This window comes from Pagrus major, chromosome 9 (assembly GCF_040436345.1).
Source record: "Pagrus major chromosome 9, Pma_NU_1.0".
Lineage (NCBI taxonomy): Eukaryota > Metazoa > Chordata > Actinopteri > Spariformes > Sparidae > Pagrus > Pagrus major.
This window is the reverse complement of record NC_133223.1, coordinates 10672148-10686421: the sequence shown is the minus strand read 5'-3', so window position 1 is coordinate 10686421 and position 14274 is coordinate 10672148.

Here is a 14274-nt window from a genome sequence, read left to right as displayed (position 1 = left end):
CACATATGCAGTAGTACTCCCCACAAACTGTAAACACACTTTAAAGTGGTACAGGAATGGTGGAGTTTCCCTTTAACAGGGCTACCCTTTTTGATGGCACAAGCACAGGCTCTGCTGACTTAGGGCTGTATGTCTTGCAGTCTGCATTAACCCTCAGCAAAAACCCAGAATCACCACAGCAGCTATCCTAGACACCACCAGCCACCAATGCACAGACAACCACCCTGATGTCGTCATGTAGCAACTGTTCAAAGGTAACAAAATCTACCTACCAGCACCTAAAGTTTGCACATGATCATGTTATATCTCATTTGTTTGATCTATAAAATACTGAGGTGCAAATTCTATCACTTGGGGTTTTATGAGCTGGACAATTTCTTGACCAGGACCAGTAACCTTCTTTGGACGGACAGGGCCAGGTAGGCTGTTTCCTGTCTTTATGCTAAGCTAACTAAGCTTTCTTCTCATCTAACTCTCATCAATAAAGCATTTATTTATTTATTTGTATTTATTTATTTTTAAAGTGAGACAAACGTCCACAGAGTGGAGCAGCTGTTTCACACTGAAAAACATTTGGGAACCCAGATGATACCACAGTACCATGACTAACCAGTTCTGTTGTCACCACACACACACACACACACACAGAAAATTTGCTGGTAGAATAAACAAACTGAAACTCGTCATATGTCTCCACAAGCTTCAATGGCAGAGCATCCTGTCGTATTAAAGCAAATATGACTTAAAAACCCAACAGTGTGTCACAAAATCAGTTCCAGGTTTTACAGCTTTAAACAGAAAAATATTGGTAGTTGAAAATTAGGTGAAAGCAGTATTTTGTTTACAGTAAACAGTCTCCTCTGGTGGTGCAACCTCAGAATATGCTTATGTGTGCAGTTCATTGACTCTCTTTTCCCCAACAAGAACCAGTACTTTCTTCCCTGTGTACCTTCTCCACACAGCCAACTGTGTCTCTGTCTCTTTCCTGGACTGATCTAGATTATCTTTGACTTGTTGTAGTGTCACTGCACACTAAAAGTCACACTCTCAGCTGCTGAAGACAGACACTTTATATTGGGGAAGGAGGAGCTTAATAAACAGGTAAACTGAGAGAAACACTCACCTCCTTCCACCGTCTGCTACTGTGGATACTGACATAGATGTCTGGCCCACTCAGCTGTTGTATTATGTGCATATTCCCTGTATAATTTCCCCCCAAATGAGCTATAAAATGTAGATTTAGACTATTTCTGTCCATGTAATTGACATTTACAAAGACATATTTATACTTACTATAGCCTGGCCACAAAATCATTTGTCCTATCTCATTCATTTGTTCTTTGAGACACATTTTAGCTCCTGCGTTTACTCATTAACCTCCCCAACAATTACCTGCCCCTGCAATCCTCTGTTTCCTCTGGACAGATCCTCCTCCTCCTGAGTTCTCCTCAGGGCTGCTTCAGTCCAAAAGAAGCTCCTTGTAGCTCCTCAGAAACCAACAGGAAACCATTTACTGTAAGCATTCATTTGGTAATTTTAGGTCAAAGAATCTGGGGTTGTATTTGGTTGTAAAGTGGAACATTTAAGACATTTTTGTTAGGTACAAGCCATCAGAAAAAGTTTGTTGACACATACAACACTTAAAACATATTAAACTTAAAACTTTTAATTGTGTTACATACAGGCAATTTCTAGTGCAGTTAGTATACACATAGTATAGTATACATAGAGGACATGTGTGAGGTCATTAATCTTATATGCTTTTTTGAACACCTGTTCAGTACGAAGTTGTACTAGGGAGGTTTGTGTTTGCGATCTGTTTTGTCTCTTTGACAAAGGTTAAATACATTAACAAGTTCAAATACTTTCATAAGTTTCATCACACTAAAACATGGAAGCAGCTGGCCCCAGTAAGTCACTACATTTGAGTCATAGAGCAGAGCATCAGATTCTTTCCAAGAGGGAGTTAAGAAGATTGGTACCCCTGTTATTTCTGTACAGTAAAAATGAAGCCACAGCCGGCAGCAGATTATCTTATTTTAGCATAAAGACTGGAAATGGTTGTGGCTTTATGAGTGCATATGTGTTGGACTGATTCTTGTCCCGGCGCAGTGACTTATTGGAACCTATTACGCAAGTGGATCAGAAAGTTTTCACCAAACTGGAATCTATTGGTTATTAAATCTGTGTGTTCCAGCTCCCAGCTCAGCCTCCCCCTTCTCTCTCTCTCTCTCTCTCTCTCTCTCTCTCTCTCTCTCTCTCTCTCACACACACACACACACACACACACACACACACACACACACACACACACACACACACACTCTGCTGTATCCTTGCACAACCTTGATATGATGTTCAAGGTGAGAGGGGGAGATGCCTCTCTCTCTTTCTCTCTCTCTCTCTCTCTCTCTCTCTCTCTCTCTCTCTCTCTCTCTCTCTCTGTGTGTGTGTGTGTGTGTGTGTGTGTGTGTGTGTGTGTGTGCAAGTGTGTCATTGCAGTACTGGTTGTGATTGGCTGGATGTCCTGAGGAGTAGAGGAACTGGATTGGTTTGCTGCAGTAGCAAAGGAACATATCTACTGGGACCTGGGAGCTGCAAGGAACTCTGGGAAACCACAGCAAGACCCTCTGCAGAGAGAGAGAGGGGGTATGGAGGTGAGAAATATAGGAGCGAACGAGTGAAAAGTGGAAATAGGAACACAGAATAAAGAGAGCTGTGAAGAAGACACATTGACTCTTTTCTCACCATGTTGGGAAAATGGAATATAGTCTTCATAATTATGTTTTCATTAGTGTATGATCACCTGAATCATTGTGTTTCGTATACATTAGAATGAGCCTTTTATATCTACAGAGGGAGTGGGCACCTTTCCACAGAGTAGGCCATGTTACAGGCGCCCTAAACGGACAAACCAAACACTGGCTCTGGAGAGGAACTTTCAACTGGTTGCAATTGGCAACATCGACACTAGAGTTACCTAATCCTACATACTGGTCCTTTAAAATTCTAGAGCCCAAACTCTCCAAAGATGTCAAATACGTCAGACTGAATTTTGGGGAAATGTACAAATTACTACAACTGATTATGTATATGGTCCTGTCTGAGTGAAAGAAATGTTTTGAAACCCACAGTAACTGGATGTGAGGCCACTTGGAGACAGCAGAAACAAGCTTCGAACACAACACTGACATATTATCATCTTTTACAGTTCATGAAGAGAAGTTGTAAAAAAGTAGTTGCTTATTTACAGATCCAGCAGTTAATTAGCAACATTATCATTAATTTTGAGTCATATTTCACCATGGCAAGTGAAAATGTAATATTCACTCTCTTTTAGCTCTGTTTTTGGTCTCCACCAACTCCTGAGAAGAATCTGTGACTTTAGCTGCTAAATGCTAAAGAATTAGTTGACGGTAAGTTTTTAGAGCTTGCTATAAAAAACAAATAGTGTTGGAAGTGACTCAACACATGTGGTGCTCTGGGACGTAAACACTGTGGCTCACTGACGTGTTTTTAATAGTTCTTCAGCAATGGGCTCTACGGCAGAGATGAATGAGCTATGTCAGGCTTTGGATACACTACTAACACTTGTAATAGATAACTGATAACTCAGACGTATTTTAGGTGTTGTCATGTAATTAAGTGACTGTGAGGAAAATATAGAATATCACCAGTCTTATGCTGGTGGACATAAAACACTAAAAAGTAAGAAGAAAATGAAGTCTGTAGGACAGTTAGCTCAACTCTAGGAATTTCTGAGCTTCAGAGCGAGACAGACAGGCCGAACAGTCTCTATCAGAGCGGTAGTGTGAAATGTCTCAGCTCTCTGACATCATGTTAGTTGTCTGTCTGCCTGTCTGTCCGTCTGAACTCTGGTACTGAAGAATCTGTGGGTTAAGTGACAGTGCACTCTGAGGTGTTCTGATCCACAGAGGTGTAACTTCCACTGGGGATTAGGTAGCGGGACCTAGGCCCCTGTGTCCTGTGTTTGCCCCCCCTTACTTTAAAGGTTTCACTTTAATTTACTCACTTAAATCTCTCTAGACAGGATCTTTGTTCTATCGAGCTCCCAGCAAGTAAAGAGATATTCATCAAAATGTTAATATGCTCATCTAAGTTGCTTTTGCATTTTACCTTGGGTTCAGTTATTCATGCCTTACAAGGCGTCACTCAGGCTACATAGAGGCTACTGCTTCACCCAGTGTTTAGTGGGAGTTATACCTGGAGCCAGAGAAGAAGTCAAGCATGTAAACACATGGCAAACTCCTGCAATATGTATGTAACACCTGTATATATACTGAGTAGTCTAAAAAGTTTTGGTTCATCAGTCAAATATAGGCAAATACAATATTTATTTATCATTTGGTATCAGGTAAGGAAAAAGGTGGTGCTAGTGTATTACTCATACCACTATTTATATGCATTTTTATTGGACTGAATATTAAGTTTGTAGTCTGATAACTGATTCCATAATGTTATTTGCTATTAAACATATAAACATGTGATATTTAGTTTCTCTGTTTTTTAAGGACCCCATACTTCATGTTCCCTGATGAGCATTTGAGTAATACACTTGAAAAAATTGTGAGCCTATCCTTTAAGCATCAGAACTGTTGCTATGTTTACCTACAGTTAAATATTGGGCACTGATATGTAGAAAGAGGGTTAAACTGTTGACCTTAACCATCTTCGAGGTGTCCACTTATATGATTTTCACAGACACCTGCCAGCCAATCGGAGAGCAGGACTTTATGTGGACGTTGTATGTCCTCTAAGTTAAACTTAAAATCATTAAGAAGAAAAAGAAACTTTCCTCTTTTAGATGGTAGACGGTGTTCATTGAGTCGTCAGCAGAAACGCAGATGATTTAAATTGACTGAGCTCAATATGTTCTGCTTCATTAATAAAAAGGTCAGATCTCAGCTGGTTTGTTGAGTCTCTGTTCAGGTTCTGTTTGAAGTGGCACTTCAGCTCTGAGCACTCATCACTCAGCATTTTAAATGATGACATTTACTCGCTCAGCTCAGTGGAATCAGTGGATCTGTACATCTGCACAATAAAGTGTAAAATTGAGTTTTGAGACACAAATTCACACTTTTGGCCAACAGCACATTATGTAGCCCACGCTGACCTTTGGGGGAACGGAGAATCCAAAATTAAGAAAGTTATTTTTAGCTTATAAACTCTGTTGCACCAACCAATTTTACACACTGTTAATTTATTTTCTCAATCAGCTTAAATTACATCTGACATGAACACAGTTTTCTGCCAACTTAAAAACAGTTTGGCTATTTCAGCTTTCTTTTGTTTTGTATGAGCTCTTCTCACAGTTTTAATGTGGGCGAGGCTCAGTCGGTTCACACGATGTTGGCAGAATGGAAAGGACAGGAAAATATACTGTTATTCTGACTTGGAAGTATTCACGCATTATTACTTCCACTGCAATGCTATAGTCACATCATCTAAATAGCATAAATTAGCCTCTTCTGCTCTGTGTACATATTGAGGGCAGTTCATAACAAGTGAAACCAGATACAAGCAACAGCGAAGCTACTTTTAAATGATCTGAATTAAAACTAGTGTTGGTACTTGATTTCATTTCGATGTAACTGCTCGTGATGGAGGCTTGCAGCCATTTTGCCCCCAGTTTATTGACACTTCTACTTTGCTGTCAGAAATAAATTATTTCTCCAGTACAGAACTTGATTTAGCAGTCTGACATGACCAGTTTTACAGTCTGAATGATAAAATGTGAACACAACTTTAGTGTCATTCCAATCCGATCAAATCAAACCCACACAGGCACGGTGAAGCAGATCATCTGGATTTCAGGAGCGTACACTCTAGATGAATAATGCTAAAGATTAATGAGAAAGTTGGCTGGAGAAAACTGTGAAATGATCCTTTAACCTGACACCTCCTGACTTCATGAACAGGTGAGTTGACAGTAAATACAAAGAGGGAGAGAGAGAGAGACAGAGACAGAGGTAGAGCGCCACTGAGAACAGTGTGTGTGAGTCTTGCCAGCCAGTATTTACAGAGCTTCAAAATAGATTTTATCCGGTTTTTGGCCAACAGCAAAACCTGGACACAAGTCAACCAGAACCTGCTGCACACACACACACACACACACACACACACACACACACACACACACACACACACACACACACGCACACACGCACACACACACACACACACAGGTAAAATAAAAGTCCTTTAAAGTTCATCCAATTCTTTGTTTTTTCATTGGCTGCAATTTAAGCCTCCATCTCTCTCTCTCTCTCTCTCTCTCTCTCTCTCTCCCTCGCTGACTGTGTACTGCGCATGCGCGGTCCTGCCGCTCTGCTCTCGGTGCGGCGCAGAGCGCGCGGCTCTGCTGCTCAGACAGAGTTGAACAGTGTCCGGATCCCTGATGGATGGATGGATGATCGGCGTGTCATCAATCAAACCCCGCGCGGACTCTTAGTCAGGAGCCACAGAGCCGTTCAGTATTGATTATTGATCGATGATAGTGTGAGTGAGCGGAGTTCAGCGCCTCGGAGCCACAGGACTCTACTTTCTTCATCCATCCATCTCCTCCTCCGGTAAATCACCTTCCCACTCCTCTTCTTGTTTTTCTCTTCACCTCCTCCTCCTCCTCTTGTTCTTCTTGTTCTTGTTCTTGTTCTTGTTCTTCTTCTTCTTCTTCTTCTTCTTCTTCGTTCTTGACTCTTTGTAAGTTGAAGGTTATGATTCGGACAGAACAGCTGATAAAAACACGACCGTAGCGCAGACTGTCCGCCTGCCCACTGGTTTTTGTCTGGATCACTTTCAGGATCCTTCTGTCAGTCTCACTTTTCAAATGTACTTTTTCTTGTCAGTTTGATCATTGCACAAGACCTCTCTTTTTGTATTTTGTGTCTCTTTTGTCCAATTTCGCTGAAATGTAGCCCACTGTTTCTGACACATCTCTATCATGCAGACAACTCCCAGTGGTGGAAGAAGCACTGAGATCTTTTGTTTTAGTGGGCTACATTTTTATCATTTTACTTCACTAATATGTAATATCTGTTGAACTGATTTGTAGGATATTGATTGCTTAACCACTGCGGCTGTCAGGCAAATGTGGGTGTGAGTAACATGTAGCCTACAATAATTGAATTGTAGTCAAGTAAAATGGAAATAATCAAACATAGAACCTTAGAGTTGCACTTGGACAGCGGCAGAACAAGTATTCAGAGCCGCTACTTAAGTAAATGCAGCAGAAACATCAGCATTAGACTCCTTTATGTGGTTTATGTTAAAGTACATAAATATTTGGCTGTAAGTAAAATGTTGCCTCCTTAAAATATCAGTAGTGAAAGTCTGCATTTTTCAGTGCAAGTGTTATAAAATATCACATTACTTGATAATTAATGCTCAGTGGCAGTAATGTGTAAGTATCATTGTCACTAGTGGAGATGGTGAGATGATACTTACGTGTGTGTGTGTGTGTGTGTTGACCAGCCCACCTACTGTCAGGTAGCTAAATCTAAATCTGTAATAATCCTTTTTTTTTTTTAAACTGACCACATATTTTGTATATTCAATCTTATTTTGAAAAGAATGAACACTTTAAATACTTAACATCTGCTCTTCTTTGACCAGCTACAGCATTTGAAATAGTACGATGAGTGATTATCCCATATTATTATAGATAATGATAAAACAGTGTTCAAAGGTAACACATCTGCCCACCAGCATCTCTACAGCTCTTGTGTGTTTAATCCATGGTGGTTTTATATAGAGGTCATGTGCTGGACTTCCTGCACGTGTCCTGCACCCAACACTCCATGAAGCAACTTGTGTATTTTTTACAAATTAATATGACTCAATAGAGATACAGCATGTTAGTAAATGAGCTTTAGAGGTGCTGGTAGGCAGATTTCTTCCTCTACCTTTCAACAGAGACAGATTAGATGCTTCCCCCTATTTCCAGTCTTTATGCTAAGCTAAGATAACCATTAGGTGGGGAAATGATCTTCGGATTTAACTTGCAGCAAGAAAGCAAGTATGTTTACTTCCCGAAAACTCGCAAATGGCTAACTATAATAAATGCAAATAATTAAAATAATTATAGAGACTTTGTTTTGCAGAGTGTTACAACTAGCCCCACTACGGCCAGCTGCAACATTCAAAGGTAGCTCACAACATAATCCATTTTTATAGTACATAATAACAAAACAAAGATTGTTTGTGATTTCTGCTGTTTTTATAAACCGAAAGGTGAATCAAGTAATCAAAAATAATAGAGATAATGAAATGTATCATTAGTTGTTACTGTTGTTTCATTGTTACAGATCAGGGTTGGAGGAGAGAGCAGACAGACAGACGTATAATCTCATGCGTGTATTTAACATGCTTCATTGTTGTCAAATAATCCCCTACAAAGCCTACCCACATGCACAGCCACCCACCCACCCACACACACACACACACACACACACACACACACACACGCACACACACACACACGCACACAGCCAGTCGCATTGTCACCTATGTGGAAATGAACAACATCTCCATGACAGAGAGGGAGAGACAGGACAGCCCCAGACTGTCTGTGTGTGTGTGTGTGTGTGTGTGTGTGTGTGTGTGTGTGTGTATTGACCAGTCTGATAATCACACCTGATCAACTGGACTGTAGCGCCCCCTGCCGCTCGAACATAGACAGACCTGAAAACTGATTTTTCCCTCCTCCACCTCCTTTGCTTGCCTTCCTCCTCCTCTCCTTTACTATCTCCTCCTTTCCTTTCCCTTTTCTTACCTCATTCTTTCTCTCTTCCTTACCTCTTTATTTTCATCCCTGCCTCATAACCCCATTTTGCCTTGTTAACTGAAAGCTGATTTTTCCCCTAAAATACCTCCTCCTTTCCATCTTGCATATATCCTCCCTTCTCTTTAATTCCTTGCCACCTTCCTTTCCTACCTTTACTTTCTTGTTTCACCTACTTTTTTCCCCCACCTCCATTTTTCCTACTTTTCCTTTGTGACCTGGAAACTGATTTCAGTGCTGCAATCTATCTCTCCACATGAAATGAGCAAGACCTCCATCCTTGTGTCCTTTCTGTCCTTCCTCCCTTCCTATTTTTCCTCACAGTGTGTTTCCTCCTGTTGGAAGTGCTGCTGCCTGCCTCACCTTGTTTGGGTGTTTGGACCTTGAGTCTGTGTGTCTCAGGCCTCTGTGAGTCTAATTAACACTAATCACCTTAATTAAAGCTGAAGTCTTCTGTTTAAGACAGAAGAGAGAAGCTGACAGTCTGAAGAGGAGCAGGAACACAGTCACACTGAGCTCAACGTCTAGTGTCAGAGGAAAGAACAAGAGCCAGAGACCGTCCCTAACTAGTTGTTAGATGGCCCTTATCTGCTGCTGGACTGTACTAGATAGTTGCTAGACCGTACTTACAAGCAGTTATGGTTTACTTACCTGCCATTAGACTGCACTAACTAGTTGTTAGACACTAACCTGGTGGTGGACTGTATTATAGGTGCTAGACTGTGCTGACTCATTGTTAGAGATACTAACAAGCTGTTAGATTATACAAACCTGCTGTTTGATTGTTTTAATCTGCTGTTAGACTGTACTAACTAGTGGTTAGGTCATACATACCGGCTGTTTGCCTGCACTAATGTCCTGAAAGACTGTTATAAATAGTTGTTAGACTGCACTTGTTGGTAGATTGTATTACAGGAACTAGTTGTTAGATCATACAAACTAGCTTTTAGATGTACTAACTAGTTGTTAGATTGTACTAATCTGCTGTCAATCTGTGGCTGTTCGACTGTACTGACAAGTTGTTAGACTGTAATAACCAGCTGTTAGACTGTCATACTGTACTAACCTGTACTAACTAGTTGGTAGGCTATACAAAGTGACTGTTAGTATGTACTAACCTGCTGTTAGACTCTACTGGGTAGCTGTTAGATGTACTAACTAGTTGTTAGACTGTACCTAGTTGTTAGGACATACAAACTGACTGTTAGACTGCACTAACCTGCTTTTAGAGTATACTAACTAGTTGTTAGACTGTAACAAGCTGATGTTGAACTGTTGAACTAACTAGTTGTGGGTCACACAAACTGACCTTAAGGCTGTACTAAGTTGCTGGTAGATTGGGTAAAGAGTTGTTAGGACGCATAATGACTGCTGACTGCACTGAAGGTGTGTGTCAGCCCTCATTAGTTTGCGTTGTCCAATTTTACAGTTAAGGAAGATTTATCCTACTGTAACATATCTCTCTTGCTCTCCTCCACACAAATCAATTTTTACCTATTTATAGAACATGACAACATTACTAAACACTGTGTGTCAGTGTGTGTGTGTGTGTGTGTGTGTGTGTGTGTGCCAGGACTCCAGCAGTGGGCAGATTGAGAAGCAGCATGTTGTTACGTCAGGACAGATTAGTTTGGAAACCTGCAGAGAGCACAAACACACACACACACACACACACACGTGTGTATGTGCGTGTGTGTGCATGTGGACTGACAGCAGGCAGGTATAATGAGCTCATCGTGACAGCTTTATTGTTATTCTGTTAAAGAGGCAGAGATGAATGTTGCATCAATATTTAATTAAGATCAACATTTTGTGACTCAACGAATAGTTTAAAATTTTCAGAAAGTAACTTTTTGCACTTTGCAGACACTTAGATAAGAAAATTGATCCCACTCTGCATATCAAATATGAAGCCACAGCCTGCAGACGGTAAACTGCGCTTAGCATAATGACTAGTAACAACGGGGAACAGCTAGCCTGGCTCTGTTAAATAAAATCCACCAAACATCACCTCAGATGTGCATTAATTAACACATTAGATGTCATATCAAAAACTGAACTCTAAAGAGGATTTAGCAGTTTAACAAGTGGTTTTATGCTGGACTATTTAGAAGTTGGGAGCAGTTTTTTCCAGCCTTTATGCTACACTAAGCTAAGCTGTGCTAACCATATCCTGGCTCGAGCTTTAAAGACAGTTTGATTGACAGACATGAGCATGCTGTCAGTTGTCTCATCTACACACAACAAAAATTTTAACTCAACACTGTTTTTTTCTCCCATTTTTCACAAGTTGAAGTGAAAGATCTTAAACTTTTTCTGAGCACAGGAAAAACTAATTTCGCCGCATTTGGAGAACAAATTTGAAATCCGTGAAAGTAAACACATCGCCTTTGCCAAAACAATCCATCCACCTGACAGCTGCGGCATATCAAGATGCTGATGAAGACACATGATTATTGCACAGGTGTGCTGTGGACCGGTCACAATAACTCCCTGCAAGAAACTGAATAAATGCATCATCCAAAATGTTGAAGTATTCCCTTAAATGAAAATCAAATAAAAATGTTGTCTTTACTCATAAATCAGTGTCACCTCTCGAATTAACTTTTGTGCACACTCAGTAGTTTTGTTGTTGATGCTACTCACAGTCACACACACACGCAGTACTTGTGTACGTGCTAAAACAGTGTGTAGCAGCTGTGTTTTCGCTCTCAGATGGTTCTCTGTCACTGTAGCAATAGCACTGAGAGTACTGCGGTATGTGGAGTACTGTGTGTATATGCATGTCTCTGCTTAGCTAGCTAGGTGCTGCCTGCTGTACAGAGCGCTAACAGCTAGCCACCTCATTACTCCCATTCTGTCTGTTGTGATTTATGGAGCTACCTGTGCGTGTGTGTGTGTGTATGTGTGAGGGAGTGAGTGAGTCTGCACCTGCTCCCTGTGTTGTCTCAGTGAGTTTTAATTAATTTCCTGTCATGTGACAAAGAGGAAGTGATGACACTAATGAAATGTGATTGGATGATTATTGTGAAAAACACAATTAGTGAGCTGAAGGCAATGTGTGTGTGTGTATGTGTGTGTGTGTGTGAGAGAGAGAGATTAGCAGAGTGTGTAAAGGAACAGTTGACTATGTGTGTGTGAAAGAGAAAGTCTGTGTGTGTAAATAGGACGGCAGTGATGAAGTGTTTCCTCGCGACTTGCGTCTCAGAGGTATTACACACACACACACACACACACACACACACACACACACACACACACACACACACACACACACGCACACAAAATGAGGTAGTCAAGGTCACACTGACACACATACTCACACTTAACCACTGTGTCATCAGTTGGGAGACTTGGGAGAAGTTTCATCTTTTAGAAAGACACAGTCAGACCACGTCCACACTGATCCAGCTGAATCTGAAGATCATTTGCATACGCAGTCAAGCTCCAGGTTTCACTGAGGTCTCAGTTCACACTGAAATGATTAAAACAACAGGAAAATCATCCTGCTGACCAGAATACGATTATGAGCGTTACCCAAAATGTCACACATTGTCATCAGTACAGTTTTATTAAAGCTAAACTGTGATTTTGATTTTTATACGTATATATCTTTATATTTCTGTTGTGAGACAGCTGAATGAGCACAAAACAGTGTTATGATCAGGCCATACATGATCAACCAGGTGAACAGTAACTCCTGTTGGACTGCACTGAGACATTGGTCAAGCCCCTTTTTATGAAGTTGAATCAACATAAGCACGAGTTAAAATACAACAACTGTACTGTACATTTAAAAGGAATGATCATTGGAGAAATCAGAGCAGACAGAAAGCCGTCTTCTCAAAGGATTAAACTGCTGTAATTCAATAATTTTCTTAATGCCAGCAAATCTTACTAAAAGGTCAAAACGAACAATGTATCAGTGTGTATCTTGATACTTTACCACTTCTTTTTTCATGTCTGTGGAACTCAGCCATTAGGTCAATTAGATCCTACAGAAGACATAAAAATGGCTAAAAAATTTATAGTTTCATTTCTTAAATGGGCCTAAGAATATCCTTAAACAGCTCACTACTCAAACAGGAGGATATAGTACATTTATCAGGGACTATTTTAAGCAGCAGATTAATGGGGCTCTGGTGAGTATTTGCGACAGCAGGATGGTGTATGGGGGATTTAGTCAAAGTAAACTGCTGGTTGTGTGTTCATGGTAATGAAGGAACTTGTCACAGTGCAACAGTGTGGCTCAATAATGGGGCTCTACAGCACAGATGGATGTGATATATCAGGCTTTGGTTACACAGACAGTACTTATTAGTAAGAATTTATTGTTGATTTTAGTCTTTTTATGGGATTCGTTGACAATGCGAGAAATATAGAATATACCCACTTATGCTTGAACTCTGCTTGAACTAGGCTTCATCTACTGTGGAGACCTTTCTCAAAGCTCAGTTTTTAGGCGTGAACAGTATAAAGTCAGGTCAATTTTATGATATGGGCCAAATCTGTGCAGCATATGACACCCTCTACCCACCCTCGATTCAGATAAGGCAAAGCTACACTCAAAAAGTGTGACTTGTGACTTAATGTGGATAAAGGTTCAAAATGAAAATGTGTTTTCAGATTTAGCTGGCTGGCTTAGTGTAGACATTACTCTCACAGTCACAGAAAGACGAAGTTTCTGTGTGTCAGCAGGAAAATTACAGTAAAGTTAATCTCGCAAACACAAAGTCACAGTGTACTTTATGTGAAGGTTGCTCTTTATATAGAAACTAAGACACATCTTTACATTCTCTTCTCTGTCAGCTTTAAACTTCAGTTAAAAACTCTAAAGACGACAAATGAATGAGTGTGTCCTGTCCTAAACCACCTGCTCGCCGAGGTGTGTGTTTCTGTGTATTTGTCTCACATTTCTTCTTCCATTAGTTGAGTGGAGGAGCTGTTGAATGTTTGATGAGTCAGCATGTTTAGAAGGAAGTGATGTCATTGGCGTCTTCTCGTCTTTCAGGTAATGTTTCGGGTAATGTTTTCTGGCAGCCGCTTCAAGTCTTCAGCTGTGAATGCCGCTGATATTCACTGTACAGTTGTACAGTGTGTAGTACTGATTTTCTGTGTGTACTTGTTTGGAAGGAAAGTGTGGTTATGAATAATTCAGACTAAACATTCACAGCTTTCCTTTCATGTTAGTCGTGGAAGTGATGAAACGTCTGCATGTGTTTGTTTAGCTGCTGATGACACACTAAATACAAATAAATCTAACTAGGTTTTTCCATTAAGCCCATTTACCTTGCTGTGCAATGCGGGGGAAAATACTCACACCATACCACAGCTTGACTGCCTGCATGCTAACATGCTGACTATAATGATGTTGACGTGCTGATGTTTCGCAGGTATGATGCCCACCGTGTTCATCAGCCTTACCATCAGCAACACATCACTTTTAAGCACTAGCATAAAGTACAGCTGAGGCC